Genomic DNA, 19584 nt, shown 5'->3' with positions numbered 1-19584 from the left:
TTGCATTTAAATTAATTGATATGCATTAGTATAAGTTAGTTAGACCTTGGTTACTGAGTAGTTGTACTCACCCTACTATCTTCAATATTACAAGGAATACCTCAATTAGACCAAGCAAAGGAAAACAATTAAGGGCTTAAGATTGCGATCTTATTTAGTAGGCCTCTTTATTTTTGAGTCTTTATTTGTATGTGACAACTGAAATTGCTAATTAGGAATAGTTCATTTTAGTTCTTACTTATATTATGTGTTTTGTGAGTTGTAAGTATATTTTAGGCCCTAGGAAGTGAGTTTATAAAATGTGATATCTGTGATAAGGCCAAAATACTAATACAAGTAATAAGCATACTATGTGATGTTTATGATATATTTGATGAAATAGATGATTGAACTCCCCCTTTAATATGATGTAGTATGTTGCACAAGTTAGTTTTGGTGTATTATATGCAGTCTAAGTGGTGTTAATGGTTGTTAGCCTTTAGCAAATGATTTGGACACTTTGTGTTGTGAAAATTCTGGAAAAATGACAAATTTGAAAAGAGTGTCCAAATTTTGAATGTGTAATAATTTGATTATGAAACCAAAGCCATTAGTTAAAACTTGAGAAGAGCTTTTTATAGATACCTAGTTTGCTTCAATCAGACATCGGACGAAGGAATGGGTTGCGCAAAAGTTTTCCTAAAAGCTGTCAAATTGACAGTAAAAGTTTGCTATCATAGAACATGCAATGCGCCATGGTGCATGGTACAATGAGCCGTGACGTATGGCACAAAGGCAAATAAGCCACAAGCATGTTCAATGAGCTATGGCGCACGCCCTAATCTTTACAGAATGACTTTGTTTTTTTTATTCTTTTATAAATGTACTAAGATTTAAAGTAATCCCATGCTTCTGCATAATTTTAAAACTCTAATTTATGATTTTGAGATCTTTTGAAATGGAATTAGTTTAGAAAATTTGGGATCCCAACTTTACTATATATTTACAAAACTCGATAAAGTTGTTTTTATCTTAATCCAATCTCTTAATCAATAAAGATTTGGAGTTAAACTTGGGTTAGAAAAGGAGCATATTACAACTTGGTATCAATTTCTCTAGTTATGAGAACAAGTATGTGGAAATTGTGTTGAATTTTCATTGTTCTTTTTGCATTTGTATATAGAGTTAGCAATTGTCATTATACACATATTATTTTCCTCTCTTGAGCTGGTACTAATCCTTTTCTTTTATGGGATGACTTCTATTCTTAGGAGGGGAGAGTGGTGTAAACAAGAAACACAACCAGTAATATTTTGGTAAACTTATTGAGACAAGAAAAAGAAGTCTTGGTAGAAGTTAAGGATGAGATAGTCCCAAATGAAGAAGGACAAGTGGAATTGAGACAAGACCAAGAATAACTCGTACACTCCATAAGCAATAATGAAGTATTGCTCGAGTTGAGAGCAATGATGAAGGGAATTGAGAGAAGACTTTATAAGTATGATAAAATTCTTGAAAAGAAGCTCAATGAAAGGTGCAATGGAACGGTTAAGAAAGTCGGAGGTAACCACAGGAAGAAATGCATAGAGATACTTGAAGAAGTGTAAGGGCACGAAGATGAGGAATACCATGAGGAGAGTACACCAAAGAGGCCAATGCATACTATGAGGCTAACTAAGAAGGAGCATGAGGGCTCCATTGATTGCAAACTTAAGAGATTCATGGAATTGAATCCTCCTTACTTTAACGGTTTCATGGAGGATAGAGCCAGGGAAAAGTGGATTAACTGGTTGGAGACAATCTTCTTTGTGATGACTTGTACTATAAAATAGCAAGTACTCTTCACTACTTTTATGCTACAAGATGCCCCTAAATAATGGTGAGAGAGTGTGAAGCTAGTGAATGGTTCTTTTCTTACGTGGAAGAAATTTAAGAGAAGATTCTTCACTCACTACTTCCTATCTACCTTTTGAGCTGAGGAGGAATTCGTGTTTCACCATCCACAGTAAGGTAATATGAGCAAGGAGGAGTTTATTACCAAGTTCAATGAGTTGTGAAAGTATTCGACCTATATAAGATATCATAATGATGAAGAGTAAAAGGCTGAGTAGTTCTTATATAAGATACAGCTTAAGTATAGCATACAATTAGCAACCTTTGAGATCACTTGCTTTGAGGTGATGTGTAACAAGTTTTGGGCTATTTCTAGAAGAGAATGACCAGTTGATGACAAGAAGTGAGACAATCAGGGTTGTTTCTCTTCATATATGGGTCCTATCGGTGGTGTGAGTAAGAACGATTTTAGTTATGGATCATCTCAAAGGTTTAGTACTAGGGGTACTACGAACCATTTAGAAAGGGTCTTAATCCAAGGGATCTTAATCTCAGAGCAATGCACCTAAGAATGTGGGAGGTTAAAACTAGACTTTAAGGTAAAACTCTGCTCTTACTATTATTAGACTTATGAGAGCCCTATAGTGCAATAAGTATAGGAAATACCATAACAGGAAGTACTAGATATGCTTCAAATGCCACAAGATTGGCCATATAGCATGATTCTACCTAGAAAATGCTAGTACACTTAACTAATGGTCTGCCATTCTTGGTGGTGTTTTCACCATGTCCAAGGAAGAAGCTAAAGCTTTTCCAAAGCTTATTAAAGATGAGATTTCTACATTATTTAATTCTAGTGCTACTCACTCTTTTATCTTTGATGAATGTATAGAAAATTTGAAATTGCTTATGATTGAATTGCCTGTGTTGATGAATGTGTCTAGCCGACTCGTGTATGAGTTGAAATGAAATTTGGCAATAGACTTATACTAATTGATTTAGTTTATCTGCCCATGTTAGGAATCGATGTAATTGTTGGAATAGACTGTTGTCGGCTAACAGAGTGACACTAGACTGTGAAAAGAAGATAGTTTCCTTGCCAATGTATATTGTGACTCCTTTATGCTTAAGGACACTATTTTAGCAATAAACCTTGAGACACCAAAGTTTTTCTTCTATGCAAGTTAAGAGGTCAGACCATAAAAAGTGTTAGAAGTTTCTAACGTTCTTTTTAGTGCATATATTTAGATAAGATTAGAGTTGTAAATGAATTACTTAAGGTGTTTGCTGATGAGATGTTAAGCTTACCATCAAAAAGAGAGATTGAATTCTCAATTGACCTGGTACCCAATACCGAGCCCATCTCTAAGGCTCCATATCATATGGCTCTATCTAAATTATAGGGAATTGAAGAAGCAATTGGAAGAACTGTTAGAGAAAGGGTTCATTAAACCAAGCATATCTTCGTGGGGTTCGCTTATGCTATTTGCAAAAAAGAAAGATGGAAGTCTAAGGTTATGCATTGATTACCAATAGTTAAACAAGGTAATAATTAAAAACAAATACCCATTGCCATGGATAGATAATCTACTTGACCAGCTTGCCAGAGCAACAGTATTTTCCAAGATTAATTTTAGATCTAGTTACCATCAATTGAGGGTGAAGTCTGATGACATACCTAAAACTGCCTTTAGGATGAGATACGGGCATTATGAATTCTTAATGATGCCTTTTGGACTGACCAATGTGTCATAAATCTTCATAGATTATTTGAACAGGATTTTCAAATCCTACCTGGATAAATTTGTAATGGTGTTTATCAACGATATCTTGCTTTATTCTAAGAATGAGCTGCAAATGTTGAAAGAGCACAGGCTATATGTGATACCAAGCAAGTGTGAATTCTGGCTTCGAGAGGTAAAATTCCTCGATTATATGGTATCTACCAACGATATATTCCTACATCCTTATAAAGTTGATGTGGTGTTACAATGGGAGAGACTAACTATAGTGACTAAGATAAGAAGTTTCTTTGGGTTATCCAATTACTACTAAAGGTTTATTCAAGTCTCCAATAGCCTCTACTTTGACCAAGTTAACAAAGAAGGATTAGCCATTTATATGGACTAAGAGGTGTGAAGAACTATTTTAGACGTTGAAGGGCTTGGGATGTGTATTGATGCAAGATGATAGGGTGGTTGTGTAACATCCTCAAATTTTAATAGAGATTAATTAAGCTTAAATAGATTAGTAAAGTGAATCTTTGAGGTGTGTGGCCAGAGAGGCCTAATAGGTGTGTTTGATCTCGATTTTAGTACCAAACATGGGTTCGAAGGAGAATTGGGTCACCCAAGGATAGAAGAGGAAGAATTTCCAAAAGGAATGGTTCTTTACCACGAGCCATAGCGTGGGGTTAGTCCGCCGCAGTGCATGTATGCCAACACACCTAGAAAAAGCTCTTTGTGCCATGCATTGTAGCGCATGGTCAGATTTTTGTAGTAATAAGTCATGAATCTGATGTGAAACAGAAGAGAAAGCCAAAAGAGAACAAGAGAGTGGTGAAAAGTTGAGTTAGGGCTTGAAGAAAACTGACTGTTGGGAGTAGTTTGGAGCTCATAAACATTAAAGGTAAGCTTCCTAGCTTAAATCTTCCTCTCTTCCATTTTCTTGATGGTAAAGGTTAGAGTTTGATTTCTAATGGTGATTTTCGGTCCATAAAGGTTATGGGTCCAAACCTATTGACTTAAATAGAGTTAATGGAGAAAAATTAAACTAAATAAACTTGATATTTATGATTTTATGATGTTTGGTGGTTGGAGGACATTAAATGTCTGAAATTCCTATAAATTTGGTGGTTGGGAATAATATGGCTTCATTAATGCCCATTTAAGAGCTCAATGTTATAAATGAGAGTTAAAGGAAGCTAAGAAACCTTATGGGTACTTCTACATGAGTTTAGAGTAAACCTTGAGTATTAATAAATGATGATTATACTAGTGAAAAATAGCCCAAAATAGATATTAATGTTTTTACATGGTAAATGCTTGTAGTGTAATTACCATTAGCACCATTTAAGCTCCTTGGAAGCTTCGGGAGCGAATAGTTAAAGGGTGAAACCTTTAACCTCTCAAAGGTTTGAGGTAATCGAGGGAATTCTATCTTATGCTTGTGTGTACCTATTAGTTTATTGATTTATGAATTATCATTAAAATGTATAAACTAGAAAAGAATACAAGTGTGGCTTAAATTGTGAAGAAATCCACTAGATCAAATTTGTTAGTTTTATGCTTTATGATGCAAAACTTTTTCTTGAGAACAATAATGGTGGATTTCCATATTAATTTTTATTGAGAGTGCAATGATTTTTACAACTTGAGAAGCAAGGTGAATCATTGTTTTAGGAGGAGTTCAATGATGTTTGAAAATAGGGAAGTTCAATGATTGTAATATGGGGGTTCAATGACTTGTTTGGTTTTGAAGTTCTATAAAATGTGTTTGAGGAGTTCAATGATTGCGAAATGATAAAGTTTAATAATTGTAAATGTGTGAGGTACAATGATTGTCATTTGGGAGTTCAATGACTTGTTGGGTTTTAAAGTTCCATGAAATGTGTGTAAGAAGTCCAATGATTGTGTAATGTGATGTTCTATGAATTGTATATGTGTAAGTTATGGCATGAATGTCCATTCTATGATCTTGAGAGGCAGGAGTTCTCCTAGAAAGTGGAGTAAATGAGAAATCTACATAGTAAGGCTCTATCCATGTGATAGATTGCCTAGATTATTTCTATTCATACTGTCCTACTTATTCAACGAGCGATTGTCCCATTAGTTCAACGAGGAACTCAAACCTAGCCAGCTATCTACCGATTCAATGAGGAAACTAGTCTAAGGTGTATGACACCCTATAGTGTGAGAAATAGGGGAAACTGTGATCCATAAGTGAGTTAGGTATGCCTTGGCCTAGTAAACCCCTCACAAGTGTTTAGGCTAGGAAAGTCAAAGAATATAGATCATCCCATTGAGTTATAGCCCATAGTTTCATGTCATAGGAATAAGAAGGTGATAAGGGAGGTGTAATCATATGTATAGTAAGTAAAGGCACTTGTTATCTATATTGAGTCCATAACGATGGCATTTTAAGTTGAGTATTAATTTCTGCTATTATGCTTGTCAATAATTTGCTTGATTAACTCTATCTCTATAAAAAGTGCTAAAAGTGATATTTTCAAGTAGTTGCTATTAAGTGAGCTGAACTATAAATATTAAGTTTTCAAATGTTTCATATGCGTTTGAGTATTAATATTAATTGCCACTTTCATTTAAACTAGATGTCATGCATTAGTATGAGCTAGTCGAATCTTGGTTATTGAGTAGTTGTACTCACCCCGTTATCTTCAATATTTCAGGAAATAGCTCAAGAAGTGTGGACAGAGGAAAACAACCCGAGGCTTAGGATCATGATCCTTTTGTAGTAGGCCTCTTTATTTTAGGTAATTTATGTGTATGACAACTTTGATTGCCAACTAGGAAGTCCCTTTTGTTACTTACTTGCATTAAGAGAAAAGTAAATTGTAATTGGTATTTTGGGCCCTAATAAGAGAGTTGATTATTATGTGTTATGTTGATAGGGCCAAAATACTAATACAAGTGAGGGTAGTGTATATTATGTGATGATTTGGGAAATCTTGATGAAAATTATAGTAAACTCTGCCTTCCTATGATCTTGAGTGAAGGGGTTGAGTAGTGAAAATTTAATGTGGACATATTTCTTATGTTTTGGTGCTTTACATGAGTTAATTTTGTTGAGTTGAATGTGGTCATTTAGTGTCGGTGCCATTAGTCCTTAATTTTGGGATAGGACACTTGAAATTTATGAAAGTTGAGGTAAGGGAGTAAGTTTTGAAAAGGGTGTCTAATTCTTGTTTTTAAAAATAATTTGAGACTAAGACTAATGCCAGTAGTTAGAGCTTGAAAAGAGCTTTCTGTAGACTCTTAGTTCATGTCACTCAGACGTCAGACAGAGATTTGGGACGTGTCAGATATTGGCCTTAAAGCTATCAAATTGATAGCAGAATTCACTGTCAAAATTCATGCATTTACACCACGGCGTATGGTGTTGTGAGCCGCGGCATGTGTCACAGAAGTGAACACGTTGCGGTACATGTCTAACAAGCCATAGTGCATGCCTTTTAAATTTTCAAAATTTTTCTTATTCCAAATTTTTGCACCTTTGTAACCACTTATGTGATAATCCCTTACTTTCGTGTATTTGTAAACTTTATTTTGCCTCTTTGTAAGACTTAATTTGATTTTAAATTTATAATCTTAGGGTCCCTATTTTATTAACCTATGGTAATTTTGTATTTAATGATTGCTATCATCTCATTTTCCTAATTACTTGAAATTTGAGTTTTAATTATGGCCTAAAAGGAGGAGGATATTATAGGTTGCCTATGGATCTAGAAAATTGAGACTACATGAGGAGAATTACTCTACTCATGACTTTGAGTTAGCAACTGTTGTATTTGCTTTGAAAATCTGGAGACATTATCTTTATGGCTCATAATTTGAGGTATTCAGTGATCATAAGAGCCTTAAATACCTGATTGACCAGAAAGAATTGAACATGAGACAGCAAAGATGGATGGAATTCTTGAAGCATTATAACTTCCAGTTGAACTACCATCCAAGGAAGGCCAAGGTAGTGGCCAACACATTGAGCAGGAAGATAATACATGTGGCTTTGATGATAATATATGAACAGAAGCTATTAAAGGATTTTCTCTAGCATATATTAGAATGTGCCTAATTTTACTGTGTTTAACTTGAATACCACGATGATTACCAACGAGTTTTGGAAGGAATTGCAAGAAGCACAATTGAAAGATCTATATTTGTTAGAAGTTTGAAAGAACATTAAGGAAAAATAGGCTTCAAAGTTCAGTTTTAATGAGGATAGCTTCGTGGTGTATTTCATTATGGGTTTACCTCGTACTCAAGTCACAAAGTTAAAATTGAACATCATAAACCACCTAGTATGCTACAACCATTAGAAATTCTAGAGTGGAAATAGGATAGCATCTTGATGGATTTCATTATGGGTTTACCTCGTACTCAAGTGGGTTATGATACTATCTAGGTTATTGTGGATAGACTGACAAAGTTAGCTCACTTTCTAGCTATTAGAGCAGATTATCCTATAGAGAAGTTTGCCAAAGTGTACTTATAAGAAATAGCAAAGATTACATGGAGTTCCAAAGGACATAGTGTTAGACCGTGATCCAAAGTTCACATCGAACTTCTGGAAGGCTTTAAATCAAGCTATGGGGACAAAACTAAAATTCAATACTACTTACCATCCCCAAACGGACAGTCAAACTAAGAGAATGAATCAGACACTAGGAGATATGATTAGAGCATGTGTTATCAAGTGGACAGGTAGTTGGGATAAGCACTTATGATTAGCAAAGTTTACTTACAATAATAGTTTTCACCTGAGCATCCAGATGGCTCCTTATAAAACTTTATATGGGAGAAAGTACTAATCACCACTTTGCTAGATTGAATTAAGTGAGGAAGCATTTTGGGTCATGATTTGGTGGATCAAACTACTCAGAAGATAGAGACGATTTGTCAAAAGCTATTGACTGCTTAAATTCAATAGAAAAGCTATGCTGACAAATGAAGGAAGCCACTAGAATTTGAAGTTGGCGATCATGTTTTCTTGAAAGTCATACCAATGATAGGTATTGTGAGATCAATTTGAGCTATAAAGTTGACCCCATATTTTATTGGTCCCTTTGAGATCTTAGAGTGGATTGGGACACTTGCCTACCGAATTGCATTACCACCTCATCTTATGGGCATGCATGACATGTTTCATGTCTCTCAACTAAAGAAGTACTAGCCCAACCCATCTTATATTATTAAATTTGAAGATGTTGAGTTACGGGAGAATCTAACATATCGAGTTGAGATTGAGAGAATAGCTGATGTGAAAGAGAAACAGCTGGAGAATAAGACCATTCACCTAGTTAAGGTGATATGAAAGGGAATGACTCTTGAAGATGCTACATGGGAGATTGAGGAGAAAATGAGGCAACTATATCCCCAACTATTCCCATGAGGTATGTTTTAAGTAATTATGCAAATTTTAGGGATAAAATTTTTAAGAATTGTAACATCCTCGATTTTAAACTAGATTAATTAAGCCTAAATTAGATTAATTAAATGTATTAGTGAGGTGTGTGGCCAAAAAGGCCTAGCAAACTTGTTTGGCTTTAATTCCAGCCCTAGAAGTAGGTTTGAGGGAGAATCGAGTCACCTGGGAATGAAAAGAGAAAGAAATTTAAAAGGGAAAACTCTGTGCCACGCACCACAAGTTGTGGATTAGGCCGCCATGACGCATATGCCCTGAAATGCTTGGAGGGATGCTCTTCGTACCATGCACTGTGTAATATCCTGGATTTTAACTATAGGAATTTTAATGTTTATAAGGGTATTTTAGTCAAATTAAGTGAATTTTTTAGTTAATGATGTTTTAGGAGACTAATGTATCTAATGGATCATTGGACAGCCTTAGAGGAGGGTTAGATTAGAGTTTGAGAGGGCCGTGGCATGGAAAAAGGTCCAAAGCAAGTCTAAGGATCTTTGTGCTATGTGTCGCGACGGGTGAGCCATGTGTCGCGATGCATGTACAAATTTTTACATTTATCAAATTGCAAAATCAGATAGAAAACTAGAGAAAGAAAGAGAGATATCAAGAGAACATTAGAGGAGACTTATAGGGTTGCTAGGGCTCTACCTTTAAACTACATTGGAAGCATTTTGAGCACAATTTAACTTTGGGTAAGCTTCCTCCACTTCTCCTTCTCCCTATATTTAAACTTCTTAGTGATTTGGGTATTGTGAGGCTTTGATTTTGTGTTTTCTTGGGTAATGGATAAACCTATTGCCTTAGTTAAGACCTTAAGGAGTTAAATCAATTCTCTAAACCAAGATTTTTTTATTATATAGTGATTTAGAGTTTTTGGTTAGGGTTTGGATGAACCCTAAGTAGAACTTGGAAGATAGAGGACAATGTGGGTAACGTAATGGTGTTAATTATGTACTGAGATGTTAAATAAGGTTAATGTAGTGTGTTGGAAGAATTGTTAGGACTAAATTGAGGTTTTGAGCGTAATGTGTACCCCTAGTTATACTATAAAATGAGGTGATTAGAATCACCATAAGGATTTGACAATTAAGGGTTTAATTATGTAAGTAAACCTTTGATCGAGTATTGTGGTGCTTGTAGATACGGGTAGAGCTGTTAGTTAACCACAATAACCCTTTTAGTAACAAAAGGATTGAGATAACCAGATTGTCTAATCTCCCTTTTTGTGTGTTTGGATGGTAGTGTGCAAATTTCAAAGTTAATGTTATGGTTTGATATTAACATGTATAGTAATAATATGAAATTATGCTTGTGAAGTTATGTAAAGTGGAATGACAACCTATTTTAATGCTTTTTTATTTACAAAAGATAAATTCTATTTTTATGTATAATTACTAGTGAAATTCTATGGTTTATGTGAAAATGAGAAATTGTGATCATTTATATGTTATGACTATATGTTAGATGTATTAAGTATGTTTGGCATGATTATTGTAAGAGGGTGTGAGTTCACTTTAGTATGTAATCGGGACATTGTTTGGAAATCAATATGGTACATTCGCACCATGGAGGCCCTGGTGCTCAGTGTTATATTATTTGAAAGTCCAAGTACTACAAGTGGTAGATTGGACATCGATACTCCTAGTATTTATGGACAGGGAGAATCTGTAGCCCATAATGGGTAAAGGCACTCTTGGTTGGGGCTGCCACCGATTAATGGTGAGCTTAGACTAGTCTAATTACATGGACTTGGCCTTATTGAATTGTCAACCTACAGATTTAGTTGGAAGACATAAGGAGGGTATAAGATGGTATGTTGATCATGCATATCATACTATAACCATATGTGTAAATTCATGAAACATGTTATATGATTTACTATGCCAATTCACATACACACAAAATATCCTCACACACGAGTAGTTGATTAGACTATTTGGTTATTGAGTCCTTAACTCACCCCATGGTTATATTTAATAGGTGAAGGCTCTAATAGGGGCAAGGGAAAGGAAGGTGCAACTAAGAATCAAAGGGACTAGCTCAATTGTATAGTCCTTTTAATTATTTTACTTTGTAACAAATGGTTGAATGCATATTCTAACTTAGGACACATGTATTTTTTGGATACACTTACATGAATTCTATTATGAATTGTGGGTATCTCAGCCTGGGTTGTTATATCTATGTTGTAATGGCTATGAGAGGTTGAGATACTAGTGCAAGTGTTAGTTTGTCATTGATTTATGTGATAAATTGGCCATTGGATTATTTATGAAAAATTGTTACTCCTAGTAAAATTTATGTTGAAATGGGGTTTTGGTGGCCAATTCTTGTCTAGGTTGGTCTTGTTATGATTTGAATGCTTGAACAAGTTGTTTATGATACATTTGAGTTGATCCAAGTAGTTTCACAGTTATTGCTAAATGGTGCATTGCACCACGGCACACTGTGCCTATGTGGTTGAAAATATTTTGTTGTTTATTATTTTTGTCATAGGATGAATTTCTTATGCTTCCGTTGGCTTTTTTTATTGTTTTTAAATTATAGTTCAAGCTCAAACAATCTTGCAAAAAGGGTTTCTATTGGGATCCCATTTTTTAAACATTCTTTTAACCCTTAGGTTATGATAATTAATTATGGGATTGATGAAGTCTTGGTTATCATAACGTTATTCCGTGTTATGTGTTTTGTGTGCTTGATAATGTCAGAGATGACGTTACACACCGCAGCGCATGAACACTTTTATGCAAAAATAAGGTTGTTTGCAGTTTATGAAAATGAGAAAAAGGGAGATATTTGAGAGAGCATTTGAAGAGTTGTGCTATGGCTTAAGGAAATTGATTATTAGAAGTATTTTAGAGCTCATAAACATTACAAGTAAGCTTTCTACACTCAAATCTTCTTATCTTCTTCCATTTTCTTGATGTTAGAAGTTAGCGTTTGGTTGATAATGATGATTTTCAGTCTATATAGGCTATGGGTTCGAACCCATTGACTTAAATAGAGTTAATAGGAGTAGATTGAGCTAATGAAACTTGGTATTTATGGAGTTATGATGATTGGTGTTTGGGGATCAAAAAATATCCAAAAATTCTCATAAATGTGTTAGTTGGGACAATGTGGTTCCATTAATGACCATTAAAGAGCTTAATAGTATTAATGAAGGTTAAAGGAAGCCAAGAAACCTTATAGGTATTTTTATACAAGTAGAAAATAAATCTTGAGCATGAAAAAATGTTGAGTCCCTAGTGAAAATTGGCTTAACTATGGACATTGATGAACTTCTTTGTGAATGTTTGTAGTGGGACAATCCTTGACACCATTCAAGCTTCTTGGAAGCTTTAGGAGTATGTAATTAAGGGGTGAAATAGGTTTGAGATAACTGAAAGAATTCTACCTTGTATTTTTATGTGTTAATTATTTTATTGATTAGTATGTAATAAATTTAAATGTGTGAATTTGGATGAAATGTAAGGGTGGGATGATTTGCTTGAAAACCCACTTTGAGGTGGTTATTTAATGAAATTCAATGATTTGAAAAGTGAAAAGTTCAATGAGAATTGTGTTTTAGGAAGTTATATGAATGTTTATGTTATCAAGTTCAATGACTATGTGTGAATAGAGTTATACGGTTGTGTGTACTATGAGAAGTTCAATGAATGTGCATATTATTGTGGATTTTAATGAAAAGCATACTTGAGGAGTTCAATGATTGTATCATGTGTCTTGATTTGACTATCATGTGGAAATGGGTACAATAATGTTGTTATGCATGCTTGTGTAGTGAATACTTGCATGCTATGAATTATTGCATAAATATACATTGCATGATCTTGAGAGGTGGGAGTTTGCCTAGGTAGAAGAGTAAAGTTTTAAATCCACATGGTAGGGCTTCCATTCGAGTTGATGGCTTGCCTAGATTGTTTATATACATAATGTCCCACTGGTTCAACAAAGGACTTGAACCTAGCTAGCTATCCACTGGTTCAATGAGGAAGCTATTTTAAGGAGTATGACACCCCATAGTATGAGAAAATGGGAAAAATCGTGTTTCACAAGTGAGTTGGAAAACCTTGGCTGGGTAACCCTTCACAAGTGTTTGGGCAAGGAAAGTCCCAGATTATAGACTATCCTAATATGCTATAGCCCATGGTTTTATGTTAGAGAAATAAGGAGGATATAAAAGAGGTATGATCATGCATTTAGTGAGAATGGGCACATGATTGCTACATTGTGACCCTAGTGAAATAATATATACAAAAGCCTTGTTCTTATGGAGTGGTACTTATTTGATTAATTGTCTTATGAATTGTATCATGCTGAAATGAGAATGAAGATGGAAACTCTTGAAATATGAATTATGAATTGATATTGAGCATCATATCATGTATGTGTATTGAAGAGAACTATATAGTTAAGATATACTTTTGAACATATTCATGTTCCAAAATTGTTTTATAACTTGCTACTTGTATTATAATTAATTAGTATGCATTAGTACAAGTTAGTTAGACCATGGTTACTAAACAGTTATACTCACCTTACTATCTTTAATATGACAAGGAATAGCTCAGGTGGATCAGACAAAGGAAAACAACTAGAGGCTTAGGACTGTGATCCTATTTAGTAGGCCTCTTTATTTTTGAGTCTTTATGTATATGTGACAATTGAAATTGCCAAGTAGGAATAGTCCATTTTATGTCTTACTTGCATTATGTGTTTTATGAGTTGTAAGTATATTTTAGGCCCTAAGAAGTGAGTTTATGAAATGTGATATCTGTGATAAGGCCAAAATACTAAGGTAAGTAATAATTAAGCATACTATGTGATGTTTATGATATATTTGATGAAATAGATGATTGAACTCCCCCTTTTATATTTTTGAATTAAGGGTTGAGTATTGAAATTGTGAATTATAAGTGTTTGATATGATATAGTGCATTGCACAAGTTAATTTTAGTGTATTGCATGTGGTCTAATTGATGTCAATTGCTCTTGGCTATTGGTGAATGATTTGGACACTTTGTATTGTGAAAATTGTGAAAAAAGTGCAAGTTTTGAAAAGAGTGTCTAAATTTTAAATGTGTAATAATTTGATTATGAAACTAAAGATATTAGTTAGAGCTTGGGAAGAGCTTTTTATAGACACCTAGTTTGCATCAATTGGATGTCGAACAGGGGAATGGGGTGCGTCAAAACTTGCCCTAAAAGTTGTCAGATTAATAGTAGAAGTTTGCTGTCATAGAATGTGCAATGCGCTGTAATGCATGACACAAAGGCAAATGAGCCACGGTGCATGTTCAATAAGCCTCGGCGCACACCCCAATCTTTGCAGAATCACTTTGTTTTTCCAATTCTTTTGTGAATGCACTGAGGTTTAAAGTGATCCCATGCTTTCGCACAATTTTAAAACTTTGATTTTTGATTTTGAGATCTTTTGAAATGGAATTCGTTTTGAAAATTTGGGATCTCAACTTTACTATATATTTACAAAACTTGGTAAACTTGTCTTTACTTTAATCTAATCTCTTAATCAATAGAGATTTAAAGTTAAAATTGGATTAAAGAAGGAGGATATTATAATTCATCTTCACTATCAAACAAATTTGTCACCTTAACCCTCCCTTCAACATTATCAACAACATTTGTCTCCTCATCCTTATTAGCACAATGCCTATGGTCATAAGAAATTCCTCCCTCATTATAATCAATAGATACATTTTCAAGGTCTCCTACTTTCTGTTTACCTCAACAACACTCACCATTTTCAACAATTTTCTGATTACCTCTACTACCTTCACCCCTATTTCCCTTACTCCTATTACTAACACCAACTAAAATGTAGTCAACTATTGAGTCATGCCCTTCTCGAAGTTGATCTCTCACCCCAAGCCACTCTTGGGTAATACTATCAATTACTTTAAAGTATCTAGTTATGTTTCATTTAGTACCCCCTTCCCTTTTATCAACCATCTTGGTATGTAATGCTAAAATGGAAATAGATAAGAGCTTTAAGGGATAGTCACTGTACTAATAAAATTACTAAGATGGTTTGATTCTTTACCTATAAAAGCTAACGACTCAAATCCTCTTCAAGCCATGACTCGCACACTCTTCAAACTCGGCCTTGGGCTCAGACCCTCTTCAAACCACACGTTACACCCTCAAAACCTTTTTTCTCATCTTCGAACCCAATGTCGCACAAGATGGCTCCAGTCGAATGCTTACGTCTTGCACCCTCAAAGCCTCTATGTCTAATCTTCGAACCCAATGTCACACCATATGGCTCAAGTTGAACCCTCACGACTTGCACCCTCAAAGCCTTTACATCTTGTCTTCGAACCTAATGTCTCACCAAATGGCTTGAGTCAAACCCTTAGAACTTCTCACCTCTTCGCCTCTCGAACCCTAACTCGAACTATATAGCTCTATCCCAATTCGAGAATTCAATCCCTCCAATTCTTCCATTTTTTTACATCAAAGACAGGTTAAGACACGTGGACAATTGCTAATCTTACTCGATTAATAAAAATCAGTTCAAAAAATGGCATGTGGCAATTTCAGAGGTCAAAATTACAACTTCACGGTTAACATTCTACATATTAGACAGTGGGATAAAAATGTTTCATTTTTTAAAACTCTAGGGCAAAATCGCTCTAAAAAAAGTTCAAAGTGCCAAACACAAAAAAAAAAACTTTCATGGCAATTTTGCCCTTTAACCCTTTGAATTTTGACAACAACTAGTCTTTAACTGATATAAATTTCTTTTAGTGGTCCTTTATTGCTGTTTTCATTTACTTAATCACAACTTTTATTATGTGAATTGCTAGAGTTAAATAAAAAATCACAACTTTCTATATGAAATTTATTTTATCATTGAAATTTAAATTTTAAAAAAACCAATTACAACTTCTATTTAAGCAAGCACAATTTTTATTCTATCAATAATAAAAAATTGAATGAGAAATAATCACTTTTCACATAAACCTGTTATTTTTTTTAATTTTAAACAAGGGACAATTTAGTTATTTAACCTAAAATTATTAATATCAGCAAGGTACCTAAAAACTTCAGAGAAATTATGGTGTTTTGAGAGATCTAATTATGATTTATACATTTCAGTGGGATTTTATTATCATTTTTTCTTGTGTAATTTTCTAGATCCTTTTCTAGAATTTTTTAAATCATTTTATCTAATTTTTAAGTTAACTGATAGTTAATTTTTTTTAATGGCATAATGTCTAATGTATAATTTTAAAATGTTAAAGGGAAAATTCCACAAGCTTAGGATACCAAATATTTTTAAAAGAGTAGTTAAGAGATAAAAATATCCTTTAATTTAGGACTTCACATTCACTTCAAGACTTAAAAAAAAAAAATCCTTTAATTCTTGATTTGGAAATATAATTAAAAATTGTTATTTGATTTCTCTTCATATCGTAAACTCCACGTAATTATCAGATTAAACGTATTGAACTTTTGTTTTGTTTGCCCTTTTTCCCTTTTATTCATAGTATGTCGATGCAAGTCAAAGGAAACGGGACCATGCCAACTATGGGGAAAGCTATATATCCACCCAGCGGCCACCCACCACACTGGATTCACATTAATTTATACTTTTAATAATACCAAGCTATGTGTTCGCATCAATGTAATTAATATTGATGGCCATGACCAATAATACCGGAGCGATATCTTGAGATTTTTTTTTTTTGGTGAGAAAATACCTTCAGATATAATTTTTTTTCCTTTGGTTTTTTTTTTTTGTGGCCACAAGATCATGTCCTCCTCAATTGGATCCGTCTTCACTGTTCAGCACCCACATGCTCATCATCCAAGAAAAAAAAAAAACAGACTATTCAAATTTCATTTGGATGGCTCAAATTTTTTCAATTTAAATTTTATATTTATAAAAACAAAATTTATAATTTTTTTATAAGTATATTGATCATCAATCTAAACAATATTTATTTAATCTGAATAGTTTAATTTAATATTATAATTTTTATAAACTGATTATCTAAATATATTCTAGATAGGTCAGAATTAATATTAAATTTTTATCTTAAGGTCTAAATTTAAAATTTTTATTTTTATTTTTATCTTATATTTATTAAAATAAAAAATCATTAACAATTTAATGTTGAATCTATCTTTTATAAAATATATCTAGATAGTCAATTTATGAAAATTATAACATTAAATTAAATCACCTAAAGTCCCAGATTAAATTAATACTGTCTAGATTGATGAAAAATATATTTATAAAAAATTTATAAATTTTTTTATAAAAATATAAAATTAAAATTAAATTGAATTGGGTGGCCCGGATTTTTTTTTGAGTGATGCTCACCGAAGATGGACCCAATCGAGCCGGAAACAATAGTCTCTCCAGTCCCTCAATCCTATAAATACAGAAGCATGGGCAAAGACAACCTCGCGCATATATATACATATACATACATATATATATATATATATATATCTATCTATCTTCTCCCTCGATGAGTTGCATCTGAGAGTGGGAAAAAAACAAAGTGGAAAGTTCAACCATAAACGTCTTCTCAAATCGCGAGGTCCTAATTCCCTCAACGGCCTCTCTTCTTTCCGTTTCGAGACCATCCCCGACGGCCTGACCGACTCCGACGACGTCGTCGACGCCACACAGGACATCCCTTCCCTTTGCGAGTCCACACGTAGGACCTGCTTAGTTCCTTTCAGAAACCTCCTTAACAAACTCAATAATTCCCCTGATGTCCCTCCCGTTACTGCCATAGTTTCCGATGGTGTCATGAGCTTTACTGTGGCCGCTGCAGATGAACTTGGCATCCCATAAGTCCTTTTCTGTACTACTAGTGCCTGTGGCTTTCTTTGCTACGTTCATTATCGCCAACTCGTCGAGAAAGGCTTGACACCACTCAAAGGTAAACTATCTTCGATATAATAGAACTCATTAGTGCTTGTTTGGTAACTCGCTGAAAAATATATAGACACACTTTAATATTACTTTTGGTCAAAATCATGTTTTAACCCAGATTCGAGCGATTTAACAAATGGGAATTTGGAGAGCACTGTGATAGATTGGATTCCATGAATCAAGGAAATCCGGCTAAGGGACATCCCAAGCTTTGTGAGAACCACAAACCCAGATGAATTCTTGCTCGACTTCATTCTTGGCGAGTGTGAGAGGGCTAAGAGAGCTTCTGCAATCATCTTAAACACGTTCGATGCTCCAGAACATGACGTTTTAGAAGGACTATCATCCATCTTGCCTCCAATCTACTCCATCGGTCCCTTAAATCTACTCACCAACGAAATCACAGACCAGGACTTGAAGGAAATGGGATCGAACCTGTGGAAGGAAGAGCCAGGATGTCTTGAATGGCTAGACACGAAAGAACCAGACTCTGTAGTGTACGTCAACTTCGGGAGCATCACAGTGATGACGAGAGAGCAAATGATACAGTTTGCATGGGGACTCGCTAACAGCAACAAAACCTTCTTATGGGTAATCCGACCCGATCTTGTTACAGGCGATAACCCACTTCTTCCTCCAGAATTCATTGAAAAAACCAGAAACAGAGGGTTATTATCAAGTTGGTGTCCACAAGAACAAGTTCTAGCTCATCCTTCAGTGGGAGGAATTCTTAACCCACAGTGGATGGAACTCAACTATTGAAAGTATTCGCGGTGGTGTGGCTATGATATGTTGGCCGTTCTTCGCAGAGCAACAGACGAATTGTAGATTTGCGTGCAGAGAATGGGGAATTGGGTTGGAGGTAGAGAGTAATGTGAAGAGGCAAGGAGTAGAGAGGCTTGTGAAGGAATTAATGGAGTGAGAGAAGGGGAAAGAGATGAAGAAGAAGGCACTCGAATCGAAGAAAATGGCAGAGGAAGCAACCTGTAGACCTGGTGGATCTTCGTTTCAGAACTTTGAGACGGTGGTACAACAAGAAGGTAAATTTTACATGCCCCATATGTAAATTTTGTAAAAATGAGTTGCGCACCGCCTATTATTGACCCATAGGCATGGAGTTACGGTTGGAAGAATGGGGGTCCAGATTTAAATAGAAGTTATATTGATCATTTATTTTTTAATTTTTTAATATTTACAATAAAAATTTTATTAAAATATTTTTATAATATATTAAAAGTTCCTTTGAAAACACCATGAAAATTAATGTTGGACGAGTTGTATTAAATAATTAATTTTAACTAGCAATGCGTACGTAATAAGTGAGAAACACATTGACATTATTATTGATGTTATAAATGATACCCCTCTTTTCAATAAACCTCATATGTATTTACAAGTTCCTCTGAAAGCACACAGTGAAAAATAATGTCAAAGAGCTGTATGCCTTAATTTTAACTGGCAACGCGGACGGAATAAGTGACAAACACTTTGACATTATTATTGATGTTTAAATAAAAGGATAAATTAAATGAATAAATTATTCCCTGAACTTTTTATTAAGTAGTATCATAGACTTTGAACTTGTTTATTATACAAATTATTTTCTGAACTTTTAAAAACAGTGCATTCTAGATCTTGTTATTAACAAAAATTAACTTTAATCATTAATTAACTACAAAATGATAGAAAAGAATATC

General features: G+C 34.2%; 1 pseudogene; it reads left to right on the top strand.

Annotated features, from left to right (window-relative positions):
* Positions 1-1643: 1643 nt before the first annotated feature.
* On the top strand, positions 1644-19056 carry LOC129310795 (7-deoxyloganetin glucosyltransferase-like; annotated as a pseudogene).
* Positions 19057-19584: the final 528 nt, after the last annotated feature.

The sequence above is a fragment of the Prosopis cineraria genome, unplaced genomic scaffold (genome assembly GCF_029017545.1).
Source record: "Prosopis cineraria cultivar Desert tree isolate PC_DT_omini unplaced genomic scaffold, ASM2901754v1 PC5, whole genome shotgun sequence".
Classification (NCBI taxonomy): domain Eukaryota; kingdom Viridiplantae; phylum Streptophyta; class Magnoliopsida; order Fabales; family Fabaceae; genus Prosopis; species Prosopis cineraria.
This window is presented reverse-complemented; position numbering and strand designations above follow the sequence as displayed.